The sequence below is a fragment of the Pinus tabuliformis genome, chromosome 8, assembly GCF_031772625.1.
Source record: "Pinus tabuliformis cultivar Carrire ecotype Pingquan chromosome 8, CPIR1, whole genome shotgun sequence".
Taxonomy (NCBI): Eukaryota; Viridiplantae; Streptophyta; class Pinopsida; order Pinales; family Pinaceae; genus Pinus; species Pinus tabuliformis.
Window position 1 is genome coordinate 804,596,270 of NC_142294.1, and position 18,907 is coordinate 804,615,176.

The window sequence follows — 18,907 nt, forward strand, 5'->3', positions numbered from 1 at the left end:
ATATGTTTATTTATCAAATTTCTGTTTTTCTAGTGTGTATGCATTAGGGAAAATTTTAAGAACCACCCTAAATTTATATGTATAATAAATGGGCTAATCCCCATGATACATAGGAAAATGAGAGGCGATTTTATTAATAATATAATATGTATATATAATTTTTTTGGCGAATCTCTCACCAGATTATATTATCTTGTACAGTGATGGAGAATCTTTCACTCAATTATAAAATCTTGTAAGATCTTGGCAAATCTTTTGCTGAATAATAAAACATTGTGAAGTCTTGGCGAATGTTTTGTTAAAGTATGAAACCATATATGATAATAAGAAAACATATTCATTAAACTGTAATATACTAACATACATGTTTGGAAAAAAGAAACATTCCTACAAACAATGTTCCAAGTTTCAGTGGCCGTGTTTGTCAAGTTTCTTACAATACACTCTTTCATATCCTCCTATTAGTTTTGATAATATTCCACAACAAAGTTCTTGTAGGTGTTGATATTGACCACAATTTCTGTCAAGGTAGGAGAGATTAATCTTTTCTCTACAACTTTTGTCAAGCTACCACTTTTTTCAAGTTATCATACTTCTTTCTTATTCCATAGACTCCAACTGCGAGATAAAAAAAAACGCGTCAAGTTTGTTTACCCCAACACGCCAACAAGTAGCAAGTTCCAACTATATTATATAAGAAAGTATTAGGTATCCCAAAGCTTGAAGGGGATCTAATTGAAAGAAGTGACCATTGTGAGAAGCCTTCCAATCAATATATGAATATATAAATGTAGATTTATTATTATTTTAATTCGAAATAATCAATTAAATAATAAAATTTAATTACGTCTCTCCCAATCTAAATTGCTTATTAGCATAATTCACTACCCTCATACGTCTCACATTTTTTAACAACATTGTAACATGTAGATTAATTTCCTTTTTGGTGAACAATCTCCACCTTTTAGGAAAATATGGTGCAGTGGCTCCAACCCCTATAGATCATTAGGACAAACTAAGAATAGCACAGAAGATGAAAGTTTGTACAAACCAACTTATTTACAGATCATTAGGTCAAACTAAGAATAGCACAGAAGATGAAAGGTTGTACAAACTAGCTTATTTTTCAAACAACTAATCCAACATCAATACCTAAACTTTTTCATGAAGATATCATATTGAGAATGTTTGAAAAATGGTGGGAAATCTTCTACGAGGGTGATGTGGAAAGAGTGATAAGGTTTCACTGTTTTGAATTTTTTTTGTTAAATAAAGAAAACCAATATTAATGGAGATATTGGTATTTTTTACTAAATTTTGTGAAGTGACTAAATGTAGCTTTAACCATTCACCTTAAGATGTTTTTACAATATAATTTTCTAAGTCTATTTAGTATCTTCATTATCATAAAAACCAACCTATATCCATCTTAACTCCACATCTACCACTCTTAGAGGGATGAAATCTATTTATCCCTCTGAGCACTTGGTAGACCCAGAATTAAGATGGATCTAAGATGATAGAATTTCCCCTTTAAATAGTCTATGCTCACATGAATACCATGGTATTACCATGGGTCAATACCATGGGTTATCATAAACCTGGAGCTTAAAAATTACTATTAGTAATTTATAAAAACTAATAAAATTAATAATTAATTCTTATTTTAGCAAAGTTAAAATGTTTAACATACATTAAATTACAACATCCATTTTTACTCTTGATCCACCAAGCCCGGAGAGGGAACAAATATTTTTTCACTCTATGCTAGTTTGCATATCACAATATTTGATCCCTCTCGGGGCTTAGTAGATCCAGAGTAAAGATGGATACCATGGGTCAATACCATGTGCCATTTTTATTTTTATTAATATTAATATTAGGGTTAATAATGTTTTTTTGCATGGTATTAATAATAATATAGCCCATGGTATTTGGCCCATAGTATTTTTCCCATAGTTTTCACCTAAATATAATGCATTTTTTTGAGTGTTCGTAAATATAAAGTGACTTATGGAGTAAATATAAAAAAATGTTTTATTTATTTACCATACCTCTCGTTTATTTATATTTTTATTAATTTACCATACCTCTTTTACAAATATGGTATTTGGCCCATAGGATTCACTTAAATAAAACCTCTTTTTTGAGCCTTCATAAATAGAAAGAGGGTTATGGACTAAATATAAAAAGAGGTTTTATTTATTTACCATACCTCCACTTTATTTATTTTTTATTTGTTTACACCCTTGCATATAAATAAGGTGACTTATGGAGTAAATATAAAAAATGTTTTATTTATTTACCATACCTCTCATTTATTTATATTTTTATTAATTTACCATACCTCTTTTAAAAATATGGTATTTGGCCCATAGGATTCACTTAAATAAAACCTATTCTTAAAAATTAGGGCAAATGGAAGGTTGCAACTCCTAATTTCAAGGGCTAAATTTATCTTTTTTACCCTCTCCCTTAAAATAAGGTGGGCTAACCTCCATACCTAATTTTTTTATAAAATAAATTTGAGGCGATTTGTAAAAATGTACTATGATACAAACTATTCGCCCACTAAAAATTTAAAACCCCTTAATTTCGCCTAAGGGCGAAAATTCGCCCCTAAAATTTTCCATGGTATGTATGAACCTTAATGTGTTCCTATCAATTTTTTTTATAGTAGCTAGATTGGGTAATAGGGAATGGAGAGTGATGTGGGGGGGGGGGGAGGGGGGAAGGAGGCTTCCACCTTCATGTGGTTGGCATTATTTAGAATATGGATAGTGTTGGAGCAAACCTCCCTTGTTCCAACAGACGAACAACTAAGTCAATGTTGACTCTATTAAATTAAGCAACGTTTGCTCCCATATTAGACTAATCCAATAAATTATTCTTGAAATGAAGAGGAACTCATTCAGGTATTCATGCGCTCTAATCTTGTCTAATTTTTATTTAGTCATAAAAATGTTTCGTAATTTATTTTATTATTTTTGTTACTTTTTATTTCCCTTTAACACATTTCTGTGCATTACAAGTATTCTTATTCCAAGAAGTTATCGTCCACAAATGTAACATGTCTAGAAAGCAAGTGGATAAATTTCTCCTCTTGAGTAGCCATTCTGTGTCAGGTGTGCACCTTACCTTTTGCATTTCATAAAATATATCCAAATCCTATCCTATGTAGTTAGCAAATTTAAAGTATAATACAAAATTCTCAAGACATTAGACCAAGCAATTCAAACATTATTAAACAGATGTCATCATAAAATACCAAATCTATAATATTATTAAGGTCATTCCTTTTTGTTAAAGGGCATGAAGAAAAAATTACTAGAGATATTATCTTATTTACCGAGAGAGAAATTAATAAACACAACAAAAATAATAAAACATACACATGCACAAAATATTTTTCCCTAGGAAAAACCCCAACTCCGGGGAAAACCCACCATAATGAAATTTCATTATCCTTGGCCAAAACCCTGACTAACCCGACCAAGTGAGCCTTCACTGCTCACCTCCCTGGCCTCCATTACAATGAAGTCCTCCCAACCTTTTATAGGCTCCATTACATGTAATACCATGGGTACATAATACCACATGCCCCCAAAATCACCATTGTTTACCTTGGTCAAACTTGACTCTAACCTTGAGTCAATTTTACCTAACATTCCCCCTTAAACTTTAGTTGGGGTCCTTTGACTAAAATCCATCCAACCTTGCCAAGTGAGTTAGCCCAACCCTGCTCACTCTGGTCCTTGCCCCCTTCAAAGTTTAATACCTGGGTTATCTATTAACCTGACATCCACCACATCACCTTGGTCTAATCTAGAATTTACCAGTGATTACCCAGGGGTACGCATGCCTTACTAGGTCTTACCATAGTATGCCCATTTACATTTACTAAAATATTTCCAACTTCATTATAATTTTAAATCCCTTGTTGCTATCTTTATATGACCATCCTTTCGAATTTGATACACTCCAAACCTGATGCTCTCCTTATCCTTGTACCACCACACTCTAAGTAATTTAATTGACACATTTTATCAAATACTTTGCATACAACCTGCCCATGATTACACTCGATGAATTTAAACACTGCAACCTCACTCTCACTTTCCCAATGCACGTCACCTTGCAATTTAATTCATATCCACACAACACAACAAATGAGCATAGTCTCTTGCATTGACCCCAATAACATTACGTGTATTACGTCTCATTCCAAACTTTCCATAATTAACTTATCCACTCATTATGATTTTACTACACTTATACACAAGTTGTTATGCCAATATCTGACCATACAACTGCTCATATATAAATGTGTTGTATTATATAACCAATTCATCCTTTATTTCCTGTGGTTAATTCATGATTTCCCAATCATGTTAGCTACTAATTGACCATGGGAGAGGATTTAGACAAACCACTGCATTGCTCTGATTCTAGACACTGCCATCTGGAGGAGGACTGTAGAAATCCTCCATGCAGATTTACGAACTTCAACTCTTCATCAATCCCATGACCACTATGTATTGCACCTCCACATTGGGCACCTGGAGCGAAATATATAGCCTTCGTTAGGGTTTCTCATAATTGTTGTATCTCTTGGCCACATGCCAACACAACCATGACTACTATGGCTTGAAATATTGTCGTTGGATCTTCGAGACAATCCTCATCCGATATTTGCCTCAGGCTCACTCTACCACATGAGGATTTCACCCATTTGTTGTTTACAAGAAAAATCCCTTCATAGTGATGTAAATTCAACTTGCTTGATGATATCAGGTCGCATGCTCCAAGCCACACGGTCAGTGTCCACAATAAAAAACTTATACAATTCACACCACACTCTTATTATAGGTTGTAAACCGGTTAACCTTGGATAGATAACTGATAGAGCCTATGCTTATAGATCAAACGTGATTCATGAACGACACTCCTTGATCAAGCCCGATCCCTCATAGGTCTCTCGATCCCGTTCACCAACTCGTGTGCCTATTGCATCTTCTTCTCCACAATTTTGCAGATCTTGACAAGGAGCTCCAAAGAGTTTCTCTTTTCCATGGCATCCACAAGCACTTGATCCGCCTCCATGAACCATATGTAGATCCATGCTCGTGCCATAGCTTCAATAGTTATAGATATTTTCTCACTGAACCTCATTAACTAATGAGCATGCTTTGCACGGTTCGTTCTTTAAGGCCGCATTGTTGTTTGGTGTGAGAAACAACTTCCCTCTATCTTACCATGTAGTGACTACTTTCCTTATGCCTTCTGAGCTATGCACTATTGCGACTTCGGTTTCATCCCTATTTAAAAGATGTCATTGTTCATACTAACTTTTTTCTCAAAAATTGGATACATTTTCCAGCTCTTCTAACCATTATGTTTGAGATCTAGATCCAATGCATCATTGCAGAAAATCATATCCCCTTCTTTTGATACGCCAATAAAACCCTTGGCAATAGAAGCGTTCCTCTGAAGGCAACATTTGTCTCTAATACCAAATGAAGAAAAAATTACCGGAGATATTAGCTTATTTACTGAGAGAGAAATTAATAAAAACAACAACAATAATAAAACATACACAGTGCAAAAAATATTTTTCCTTGGGAGAAAACCCAACTCCGGGGAAAACCAACCATAATGAAATTTCATTATCCTTGGCCAAAACCTTGCCAACTTGACCAAGTGAGCCTTCATCGCTCACTGCCCTAGCTTGCTTACAATGAAGTCTTTCCGGCCTTTTATAGGCTCCATTACATGTAGTACCATGGGTAGAAAACCATGGGTACACAATACCACATGCCCCAAAAATCACTATTATTTAACACGGTCAAACTTTACTATAACCTCGAGTCAATTTTACCTAACAGGACATAAGGTGAAGCTTGCTCTTTACAGGAAGGAAAAATTGATGCATCATTCCATGTTAGTAGACAGAGAGCAATGAACCTCATAATTGTAGTTTCCAAGGGAAAAAGAAATGGTGCTTTTGCATGGTGACCTCAAGTTGTCTCTTAGGTAGACCCTTACAATGACAAATAAGGTTTTAACAAAAGGGAAAGTTTCTTCCCTACCATAGAAACCTTAAACATGGTATTGACATGGATTTATGCTTTGCAATAAAAAACTAAGAAATTTTGATAGATAAACTTGAATTACCTAAACTGACATTCTAATTTCCTTTAACTATGACCAATCCCTAATATTGTTATTTATATAAGGGATATTCAAACTAGGAAATTTTCATTGGAGAATGAACACCATTTTGTCTAAAGCTTCATTATAACTAACCTCCCATGATACCATTAATTACGTGATTTGGCATGTTTCCTCATGCTTGAGTCTGGTTATGCTACAACATGTATTTAGGATGCATCCTACTATATATTTCTTCCTTAATATCTACCACATCAGGTACATCCTATTTTTTTTTGTGACTTGAAGGGAAGGAAAAGGAGGACCACAGTGATGGGGTTTAGGTTGTAAGAATGATCTAATATGAGTGTTCATTAATATTGTTGTTGCAAACAAGAGATTGGGGAAATAAAATTTTCTAGAGATATACATGCACATGGTAGAATATGGAAACCACACATTTTAAGCGTTGGAGCAACTACTAAAAAAATATTATGGAGTTATTCTTTGTGGATCATATTATTACACGCCAATGCCAGCTACTAGAAATCCCAAATTATTTCCATAAGTGTTCAATCCATAACCATTATATTTCAATTCTTCATTATTGGATTCAACATATAATTTCTTATAGCTTGGAAAAATCTAGAAGAATCTTTATGGAGAATGATACTTTATACCATGCACATTTGATGAATATGCATTAAAATTTAAGGAGCCGGCCCATTTCAATTTTTGGTGAACTAAAGTAGTCACTTCATAAAAAATGGGAATATAATTTTGTTGAAACTATTAGAGCTTTTCCATTCACTAATACAAAATGGCATAAATTCTATCTCTAAGTTGTTCATATTCATAGATACCCTAACTTAACACCGTATCATCCTTAAAATTTAGATTTGCAAATGCAATTGCCAAAGCATGATTTTCCACATATATTTTCTTGTTTGGTAAGGAAATTCCACTGTGATGGATGAATACCTTTGATTACAATTACCCTTGTTATATATTGGTCTCTATATTTTAGAGCATTTCTGCATATGCAATAATCCATACAAATACTATTTTATTTTTCTTCAGATGGTTTGAAAAAAATTAGGATTTATATGGATTATTATATATATAGAAGTGCTCTAAAACATAGATACCAATATATAATAAAGGTCATGTCTTGCCATCCATATGTATAATCAAACCATCTACGCATTCTTTAATCTAACTAGTGCCAATTATTTCAAAACTTTGAAGTGCATCCATTTTATTCCAATTATAAACTTTGGTACCACTATACCACTTATCCACATGTGAAACATAAATTGTATTGAAACATTTTATTTTACTTACAAATAATTTTAAAAATCCAAAAACCATTTTTGGTATTAGACATGTTTTTAACTTCTTTTCCCTTAATGAATTTATAATAATCCTTAGCTTACCATAGAGTTTTGGACTTGGTATGGGTTACATGTTTTATGATAAAGTTTGGCTTTAGGATTGACATGGACATCATGTTTTTAAGAAATATGAATTGCATGGACAAGTTTTATACATAGTCATAGGTGGATACAATAATAATTATTGCACAGAATGACACCATGTTCCATGGTTATTATGGTAATGATGTAGCAAGCTACGATATTGAGGCTTATAGGATTTTTGAAAAAAGAACCTTCAACAAAAGGTTAATATGTATCAATTTGGTATCAAAATCAAGATAAATGTCATAAATCCAAGATAGTTTATGATAACTTGAAGGAAATGGCTATTGAAATAGAAGTTCAACTGTGTGAATTGATGGCTAAACAAGAGTGATATTTAATAGAATGTCCATTTATCTAATAATTTTTTGAAATATTGAAGTATCTACTTCCTAAGAACTTGGTCAACCAACATACCTTGGTAATTGTGTCAAACAACATATCTTGGTAATTGTGTCTAACAACATACCTTGCATAACTATGTTAATTTCACTAAGCACTTTGAATCCACTCATCAATTTACAATTTAAGTTTACAATATTTGACTCATACTGGGAATGATGCTTCCTTGCAAGGCATCGAGAATTGTAGATCTATGCCTTCTTTGGACAAACCCCTAATTCCTAACAACTTTTGAATACAAAAATATACTCAAGCTAAGTCCTTCTAATTTTTCTCTTTTGATGATATGAAGTCAATTGATTCATAATTTCTTTGAAAACCAATTCCTTGTTTCAATTCTACTATTTTAAAACAACCAAAAACTAATACCAAAACTAAATTCTCTAGAGAGATATTATTTATATGAAAACTTATTTCTCATACTTTAGCCAACAAAGTGAGATTGACTAAAGAAATCAAATAACTAGTGAACCCAGGAAAATATCTTACAGGACCCATTAGATTTACCTTGTTGTTTGAATCGTGAATAGGGTAAATAAATTTCAAGATATTGTTGATGGTACACTAATATATTATCCAATATAATTTTGAAAGTTAAGCATACATTCTACTATTGGCACAATGCAACAATTTTGACAACCTAATCCATCTAAATCTCAATATACTCATAATTTTTGTGATTAACCCATGATGATAAACTTTTTTAGAAGGTATAGCCATTGTAACATACTCACACTGTGAAATTATATTAATAGCAATCACCTCTATTTGCTTCACTTCATTGAAATCAATGAACGAAAGATTTTGATAGTATTTAATTTGATATTTCTCATCACTAATTGTAAGTTGTGAAAGGAGAGGCCTTCTCAATATTTTTCCCAATAAGAATACACAAAAAAATATATATTAATAATTTTTATCCTTTGTGAAACTTGGAAATTTGCTCATGATAAAAACAAACTCAAATAGGGTTTCATCCATTTTTCTAGCATTCAGAGGTTTGTTACTTTCTCACTCTTGTTCTTCCCTAAAACTATGGATGGTAGAGAAATACAAATGCCAAAGTTTTGGGTCATTTTTAACAATTTCCTTCTTTTTCTTTATTGCTAGCAAATTCTTTTATTTCAAGACCCCCCTTGTGAGATTTCAACCAATATTTCTTCTTCAATGAGATACTAGTTCACATTGGCCATTGTTATATTTGTTTCCATAGTATCAATATTCTCATTCTTAACATGCTTATCCAACTAGAATATTAATCCATCTACAACTTTAAATGCTTTCTCATTAGTTTCTTTAGATTGACCTTAATGACTTTGTTGATTTTGAATATTACCATGAATCTTTTTCTCATTACATTAATAGTTTTACAAACACTCTACAAAAATGATCTTCTTCACATTATTCTTGATCCTTCTTCACAATGCTAATGAATGCATGTCTACTTCACATGTTTCCCCTTCAAGTTCTCCCAATGTTTGGCCCAACAATGTTTGTGAATGGTGTTGTGCTCTTGTTGATTTTTTAAGTAATATTTATCATAACCCTTATACCATTAATATTTTCTAAATACTGTTGTACACTCTTATCATCCCATATTTCAATTTTCTTTTTCTTTTGAATCAAAGTTGAGAGGAAAATATAGTGGTAAGCTAGCATTATTACTCTACTCACAACATACCAAATCCCTTGTTTCTCCATTGAATCCTCCAAAATTATAAGCATGAGGGAAGGAAAAAGATAGATTATTGTTATAAAACACGACATTACATACCACACTGTGTATCTTGAGTTGTAAAATCAATACGCACTTTCTTTCCATCATTGTTTGCTTAGAAAACCATTTCTTTATGATTGCACATGTTTCCACTTATTAATAACTATCTTCTTGAATAGGACAAATGATTTCAACTTCTTGAAAAATTTAAGGAATACCTTAAAAAAATGCTATCCTCAGATCATTTCCTTAACATTGGACAAAGTAACCTTTGACCTCACTTTTTTTCTAAGATAATATATTCTTTATGCCATTGTAGGATAGAAATAACTTAATAACAACTTGGGTTAATGACTTTTTTTATCAAAACGTTTCTTGTTTTTTATTAGAGAAATAGAAATGATGCCTATTCTAGAAAAACTTGAGGTTCATATTCATCATCATGTTGATGAAAAAAAAACCTCATCAACATTAGGGAGACCACCAAGTCAGAGCCCCAAATTATACTGTTTTCCATTTGGGATGGTAGTTCCTACTGGTTAAATGGGTCTAGTTACCCTTACCCTAAACTAACATAATCTAATGTTAATCTAATCTACCTATTCTATATGTACAAAAATACATACACATCCTCCTATCTGCTAATGTATCTTATGTATCTTGTTACTTACTATTATTGTTATTCATAGACAGAAGAGAAGGAAGTAGCTTCTTGCAACAGCTTAAAGAAGGTGATCCTTTTGCTGAAACAAGGGTTCAATAAAGCCACGTGGATTTTGCTCCTATGAAAGGAGACTTCAAGGAATGAAATGAAATGATCCTAAATGTAGATGTAGATCTAATTTATGATGCAAGTGACATAAAAGAAATCTAATCTATCCTATCTCGATCAGAAGAAGGATAAGCCTTACCCCCAATAAAGAGAAAAGTATCTAATAAGAGGGGGAAAAGATTGTGATTGAATCTAGGATTAAGATGTCCTTGCAAATTATCAAAGTAGTTTGACAGTTTACAAGTTGTTCAAGAAAATATGTAATAAAATGATTTCAATAAACAATTATTAAAATAACCTCACATATATACCCAAATCCAATAGTGTAAATCGATTCAATTTATGACTTATATTTAACAAGAGAAATAGTTCACTCAATTCAATATAAAAGGAAAACAAAACAAAATTAAAGGAAAACAAAACAAGATTATAGCTTGCTAATAAGTAGTTATGAGTCACTAAAACAAGTCTCCTTAAATCCTATATCCAACTTTAATTTAAAATCCATTTAGTGCTGCAATGACAACTTTACCTAAAGCAACAATAATTAGTTATGAGTCACTAAAACAAGTCTCCTTAAATCCTATATCCAACTTTAATTTAAAATCCATTTAGTGCTGCAATGACAACTTTACCTAAAGCAACAATTAACATGAAATAAAAAGCAAGATTAATACTGTTCATCAACACTAATTGAGTAGGATTAAAACCAAAGTTAAGACATCATTAAAAGAACAAGGACTGCAGGCAGCGGTAGTCCCTGCTAGGTCTGAAATAGTGCTTAAAAAATGCGAACAAGTGCGTTATGAAAGGGAACCAGTATGTATAGACTTTATGGTGTGGGAACTTTCTGAATTGATTAGTGAGCCTACTTTCTGAGTTGATCAGTGCTCCTCTCTGCATGCTTGTAAAAGAAAATAAAAGAGTTGATCAGTGCTCCTCTCTGCATGTTTGTAAAAGAAAATAAAAAAAAGGAAAGGACAGAAAAGGAAAAAGGAAAGTCAAGCGGCCATGCACGCAAGCTTGTAATGAAGAAAGAAATTTGATAGGTCTACATTGCTCAACTGTTGGTTCACTACTTGGTTCGTGGTTGTGAATAGCTTGAGCTACACTGCCCAACATTTCATGGGCATACTTCATAGGCTTGAACAAAAGTCACTACTTGGTTCATGGTTGTGAATAAATTGAGCTACAGTGACCAGCATTTCATGGGCATACTTCATATGCTTGAACAAAAGTTCAACTTAGCTGTAGAGATAAATATTTCAGCTTCAAGTTGAACTATGTCAGAAGTTGAACTATTTCAGATGCTCTTTAGGAGTGGAGTAAAATTTTGAGCTCAAAATCCGCATTGCTCAACTATTGGTTCGTGGTTGTGAGGAGCTAAATGTTTGGTTTGATCTGGTGGTTGGAGACATGATCAATTGGATTGCATTGAGTCTTCGAGGAAGACACTTATCATCAACCAGACTTGCACTGGGACTGGGTGGGGGAAATAAAGTCGGGGTTATCTAATAATTAAGATATATCCCGTTCCTGGGGTTCCACCCGATCTAGATTGCTTCAGTCCACTAGGTTTATGTTAGTTAGAATAATGCATAATTAGTGGTGCTTCATTATTAAGTTGAACTATAATCTTTAAATACAGAGAACCTGGTACTATTACCCTAAAACCATTTTCAATGGCCAGCTAACTTATGATCATAAATTGATAATTTTATCCATTTATTGAGTGGAAATAAAGAAATCAATTTTTCATCGAATCGGGCCCCATGTTTGTTCCCATCTAGTTGGTTGTTGGTCATCACCCCTGAATTATATCCAGACACAGGAGAAACACCACTAAAATGAGCATTTCGTGCATTTGTATTTAGGCAAGTCAATTAAAACATATCTACAGCAGGTCCAAAAAATAATGAATTTTCAACTAAGCTTTCGGTTATTATCTTAGCTGGCTTGTGTAAAGATTTCAGGTTGAGTTTGGAATCCGATTCGCAATTCCCAACCGGGCTGACCGAGAATAGTTGGTCGCATAGAAGAGTTGGTTCTGCACAAACACTTAGCATTTGAAACGTGGGAGTAAATTTCACTGCCTTTCCTCTTCTTTGGGCTATTGGCTAAGGTTCAAGGCTCCTGTTGAGAGGCTAGGCTCCTCGCAAAATTTGAACGACTTCCTCTGAAATAATATCCAGCATTGACATCATTCTTCTAATCAATAATGTTTTCTTCTCAAACTCTACTGTTGTAAGGTATGGTGCTATTCTAAGTTTCTCCCTCAACTCGCTGACCATATAAAGACGAGCCATTCACGATTTGGGCCTAATGAATGAATCCATGGTATGGAAAGAATAGGAGAAAGCAATCAGAGGCCAATCATGGAACTGGTCGGGGTCGACCTCATTCACCTACAACGAGACAAAAACCTAGTTGAAAGAATGAAGTACCAGAGCTAGTGTTGAGGGGTTTCATTAAAGTTTCCTTCCCATATCTAGACAGATGATGAAGTAGAGACGTGGACTTATGTATGCAGCTGGCTGAACGTGTTTTATCTTAATTAGTTATATTTTTATTTATTATTATTATTATTTATGCTAGCATGGGTATTATTAATTTCTATTTATTCAATTAAAGTATACAATATCACAAGAATAATAATTGAAGTTATAAATAAAAAAATTTAATACCAAATAAAACAAAACAATTTAAGTAAAATAATTAAAGAGCTAGTTGGACAGGCATGCAGGGAGTGCATGCCACCCACGTGTCTCAAATTTTATCATTAAAAGGAAGGAATGACACGGAATGACATTGTAAGGATTGTTGAACGGGAAGAAGAGTTTAGTGTACGCGAGGAGGAACAAATTGAAATGGTTTGTATTGTAAACAACATTCTCACCTAGTGACTCCCTCAACTACTTCACTTGTTATTTCTAAGATGTTATTAACCTAGCTAGTAGCTAGTTATTAAGAGAGATGGAAAATCTACTTCACTTGTTATTTCTAAGATGTTATTAACCTAGCTAGTAGCTAGTTATTAAGAGAGATTAGAGCATCGGTACAACATATTCTTTCGTGAACTTTTATTCAAATATGTAAGTGCATTTTATTTTTCCATCAAATTTAATTTTAATTTTCATAAAGTTTAAGCCAATACAAACCAAAAAGGGTTGCTCACATAAAACGTTGAAAATCCATGCATATCTTTATTTTCAAACTGAAATCATAATTTAAATTATTTTCAGTGAAATTTATTGCACTAATATAAATTTAGGACACTTCACGGAATGACAGAAATCCAAAATCTTTATCACAAAAGTTTCTTTGATTATTTTCTCAAATGAGAGAGATGCAATAAATTTAGTGCAGAAATTAGTTGTTTTTTTAATTCCAATTTCAAATTATAATTTAAATTATTTTCCATTAAAAATTTTAGTAGGGATATAGACTTACGACACTGACTGAATGAGAGAAATGCTAGAGCTTTATCACAGAAATATATTTGATTATTTCCTCAAATGATAGAAACTCAAGACAATTAAGTTATTAACGTAGAATATTCTTGCAAACTAAACTTAAATTCAAATTATTTTTGGGTAAATTTACAGCAGGCATATGACTTTATCTAGCTTCATGCAAATGACGAGATCAAAGAAATGAAGAACTTTATCACATAAATTTATTGGATTTATTTGATTTTGAATCATAAGAATGCAAAAAAAATAAAAAAATGTGGCACATAAATTCATGACAAGAAAATGCAAGAAATTCATGTGTCAGTGAAGTTGGATATACAGAAATTGCCTGGGTTCTTAAAAAGTTTGGATATAAAAAACCTTTTCACCAAAAAACTTGGGATACCAAAAACTTTGGATATTATAAAACTTTGCTACAAATCGACTTTGGATAAAATAAAGTTGCCTCAACCTTACTTCATGGAGCAAAAGGTTTGCAATAAAGGGTGGAATGTTTTAGGGCCCAAAAACTTTAGGTAAAAGTAAAATGAATGAAATCACAAACATAAAACTTTTAATTTACATAGACAAGAAATAATTTGGGTCAAGGAATGAACTAATAATAACTAGTCATAACAATGCAAAATATTAACTAATAATAAGTAGTCATAACAGTGCAAGTAAATGAAAACTTATTATTAGCCCAGTGTTTTGACATATATACCGTCCTCAAGAAGCCTGGAACTCCTTCAGGAAATGATCTTGCACCAGTGCCAAACACTCCCATAGAAAGCATGAAAAACTCCAATCACCTAATGTAAAACTTTGTTAATTAATTACAATAGTGCAGTCAATCAAAGACTCTTTACCGAGTTCCCCTTTTTCAGACTATGGAATGTATATCAGTCTCTCTAAGCCCCATTCTACAGTCCTAATATGTGGATCCAGAACTTTTTTTTAGAGCCAAGACTCTGCTTAAATAACATACAGAGCCTCAAGAAGATCTGACTCTCTTTCAGAAAATTTATAGAGTGCCAGATCAAACTAAAATTAGTATTTTATTATTCATTCGGATCCCATCTAGAAATTTAGCAACCACGACTGTTCGTGTCCCAATAGGATCGTTTTACCAAAGCACAGAATGCCAACTTCTTGCCTAGAATCATGGGATTCTTCTTCTTTTATAAGCAACAGGGTTGCAATGTTAGGATTATTATGGTCTCTAGAGAACACTATCAATCAATCGATTAAGAATATTTCTGCAAAACAGATAAAAAATATTTGTAGTAAATAATTATGTTTCATGAGAGCAAATGTATTAAACTATGATCCACACTAAAATAGGATAAACCCCAGCGTTGACAAACATTGAAAAAACCACAATAGCATAAAAACTGTGAAAATTTAGGTGAAAAGAGTGCACCGAACATGTGAAATGATGCGAATGATAATTGGCCAGTCTTCGTTGTACGCCATTGCATATAATGAGATTGATCTTCTGATGGGGCCTTCACGAGTTATTTTATCGTAGGATCAACCTCTAAAAAATAGTCGCAACATATTATATTCCTCATTAATTTATTGCATATATGTGTAAATAATGGTGGGTTTATTGTAGTAATTTATATTATATACAAGTAATATGATTGCTTTACGTTGTAATATGCACCATTTATATATAATGTCCTTCTGGTAATTAATAATAATACAACAATAATTAATAACTTTTTATTGAGTTCATAGCCATGGAGATTAAGAGGGAGACGAGGATTTCGTGGCTATGTAGGACTTTTGATGGCGCCGCCACAGTAATCCATGTTAGTTCAATTTGCGAGGGGGAGGTGTATTGTTAACGACAACCAAATGTTTTCTCTCCCAAGTCGTGAGACAAAGAAAAGCAAGGGTTTTGTGTTTTCGCAGGATTTTTGACGGCTCCACCACCGTAAACTATGATAACATAGCTCGCAATGGGGGAGGTCTAATGCTAACAACGTCGAAATGCCTCTTATCCTATGCCGTCCGTGAGTGCCTCAATATTTCTGTGGCAGCTAAAGATAGTTTTATAGAGGACATTAGAAGCAGAAATTCTAAAGTTTATTTTCCTGGTGTGAGCTTGCCTGAGCCCAGTAGTGGCAAAGTGTTTGCTAAAATTCCAGAAAGAAATAGCCATAAGAGGTATTGTAAAGAATACAGTCTTGACAAAGTCTTCTGCCTAGTCTAGGTGTCTTGGATCTCCAAAAAATTTCAATTTTTGTTAGATACTTATTGAGAGAGTCTCTTTTCTTCTAGGTTAGAGTAGAGGATGTTGCGCTTGGGCGGGTGAACAACATTCAATTGCAGACAAGAATCCCTCTAATCCCTATAGGGGAGATGCAACTCCTCTATGGAGGGAGATAACTAAGAATGTCAAAAAGTCTCAGCCACAATAGCATCAAGTGGGACACCACCATCTCTTTAGTGGCTGGTCTACAAGGAGAGGTGGGCCATCTTTTTCTGCTAAGCCCATGTCATTCAAGGAAGCTCTCAAACCAAATCCCAGTTCCGAGGTTCCCAAGGAGCTTGCATGTAGGCTTTTGTGGTGGAACAATCGTTAGAATTTCTAACACTCAAGATGAATGAGGACATTAATAAGAAGAGAACAACTGATTTTGAAAGCTGGGTGATTATATGTCGTTTTAATTGCTTTTGGCCTTCAACATCTACTCTTTATGATTGCGTCCACCAAAACCAGTCCCAAAATATTGAACTATTATTTTGTTCAAAGGGATACTTTGTGGTTTTCTTTAAAGATTTTGGAGACCAGAAGAAGGTTTTGGATCAAGGGCCTTGGTTTTGGGGCCGGGATGGCGAAATCCTTACCGGTTCATGTTTGGGTTAGAATCCCTAACTTGCCTCTTCATTGGATATGGCCAAGAATGTTAGGATATTGGAGACATTATAGGCAACTTCATTAAGGTTGATATTGACAGGGGTTTGTATGTTTAGTCTGCATTTGTGTGGAAGTGGATCTCAGTGAAGGGTTACCAGACAAATTTGTCCTTTAGTGGGAAGGCAAGGAATATATCCAACCATACCACTATGAGAACAATGCCTTAAGATATAGAATTTTCCAACAACTACGGAACCTTTAGAATGTGTGTCCCTCTTCCAAAGGGGATTTATACAACTAGGATCTAAAGAGAATCCACCATGACTAGAGAGATCCAAAGGCCACATCAGATTCAAAGATTTCAGTAGATCAACAGAAGAATAATCCCCAGAATTAGAAGAAATATCCTAATCATTTAGCTTCTTAGGATTCCAGGAAGCCCCATTGCATCGACACAACCCTCAGTAGAGGTATATCTTTCATCGAAAGACAATGAGAGATCTTTAGCCATAATTGTGCCTACAATTTATGGGCAGAAGCGAAACCATGAGTATGATAATTCTGATAGCCATAAAGATTTATCTAATTTGGCCAATCTAGATGCTATGGAACTTTTTCAGCAAAATCAAGAAGTAACATTATCCTATGTTGTGAAGGATGGCTTGGTAGGATGGATTGAACTCTGTAGGAGAAAGGGTAAAAAATAAGAACCCATGGATCACTGTGACATTTAAACCCCGATGGTGTTGATAGCCACTATGTTCATGTTTGATGTAGTACTATGGAGACCTCCACTCTTAGGAGGGCATCTTTTGAAAAATCAAGATCTATGAACTCAATGTAAACTCTATTTTATTAATGAAATCCTTTTTATAAAAAGGAAATAGTAATACAACAATAAATTTATATGTTACATGCATCTGTTTAAAAGTTTGTTTGTGTTATATTTATAAGATTTTATAATGTTTGCGCATGTGCACACATACACACATATGGTTATAATAATACAAGTATAAACTAATTTTATATATAATTTATAATATATTACATGTAATATTAAATGGTTACAAATAAATTATATATAAATATAAGCACCCATGATTTTCTGAGTTGGTCCAGTTTCCGTTACTAAGTACCTTGCCAATTAGGAGGTCACGGGGTCAAATCTCCTTGACGCCCTCGGGGTTAGGCCTTGCTTGTTTGGTTGATGGGTAGATCCCTTCAAGTTGATCTGCATGTATTTTCTTGTGGATGTAGTGGCCACCTAGTGTCCGTGAACCACCCTTAAAAAACTTATATATAAATATTATAATAAAAATATATACATAATAGGGCATACTTTACACTATATGTATATTTACAAGATTTCAAAGGGACAATGATTATGAGAATGCTATGTGGAGATCAAGTCAAACCAATGTTGCTAAGCAACTAAGAGGAGGAAGTCATCAAAGCAAGGTGCCAAAATGATGAAAGTAGTCGACCCTTGAAATAACCAATGAAGTACACAAAGATCCATTCATTAGAATATTTTCAAAGATGCATATAAAATAAAAACACCAATATTTTTCAAAATCAGGTGACATTAATGTGATCAAAAGGTAGCGGGAGAGGTGAAGCAAACCATAATCCACCCAAATCCAAAATATGGTGTGGAAAACGATGCAAGACCAAGCAATCAAAATGATAATTCCAAGGATCGAAACAAAATATGTGTGAATCCATGGCGTTGTGAGGGGGCTGAAATTCCCTCTATAGGATATGTCACTAGTCATGATATTTTCTTGCCTTGTTATGAAAATCAATGATTGTTGAAAAGTTGAAATAAGGACACACATATGGGAAAGATATATGACGAACACAACCCTTTTATGATGCCATGATCCACAAATGATGGAGGAAAATGTAGATGAATCATGTGGCCAAAACATCATGTCAAATCCCGGAGGATAAAGAAGTGCAAAATCTAGGTATGTAGATAAAAGAAACTATCAACCAATCAAGCATAATTTAAAGGGGGTTGTTGTGGCCACAACGCATCACTACTACACAACATATATTCTTGAA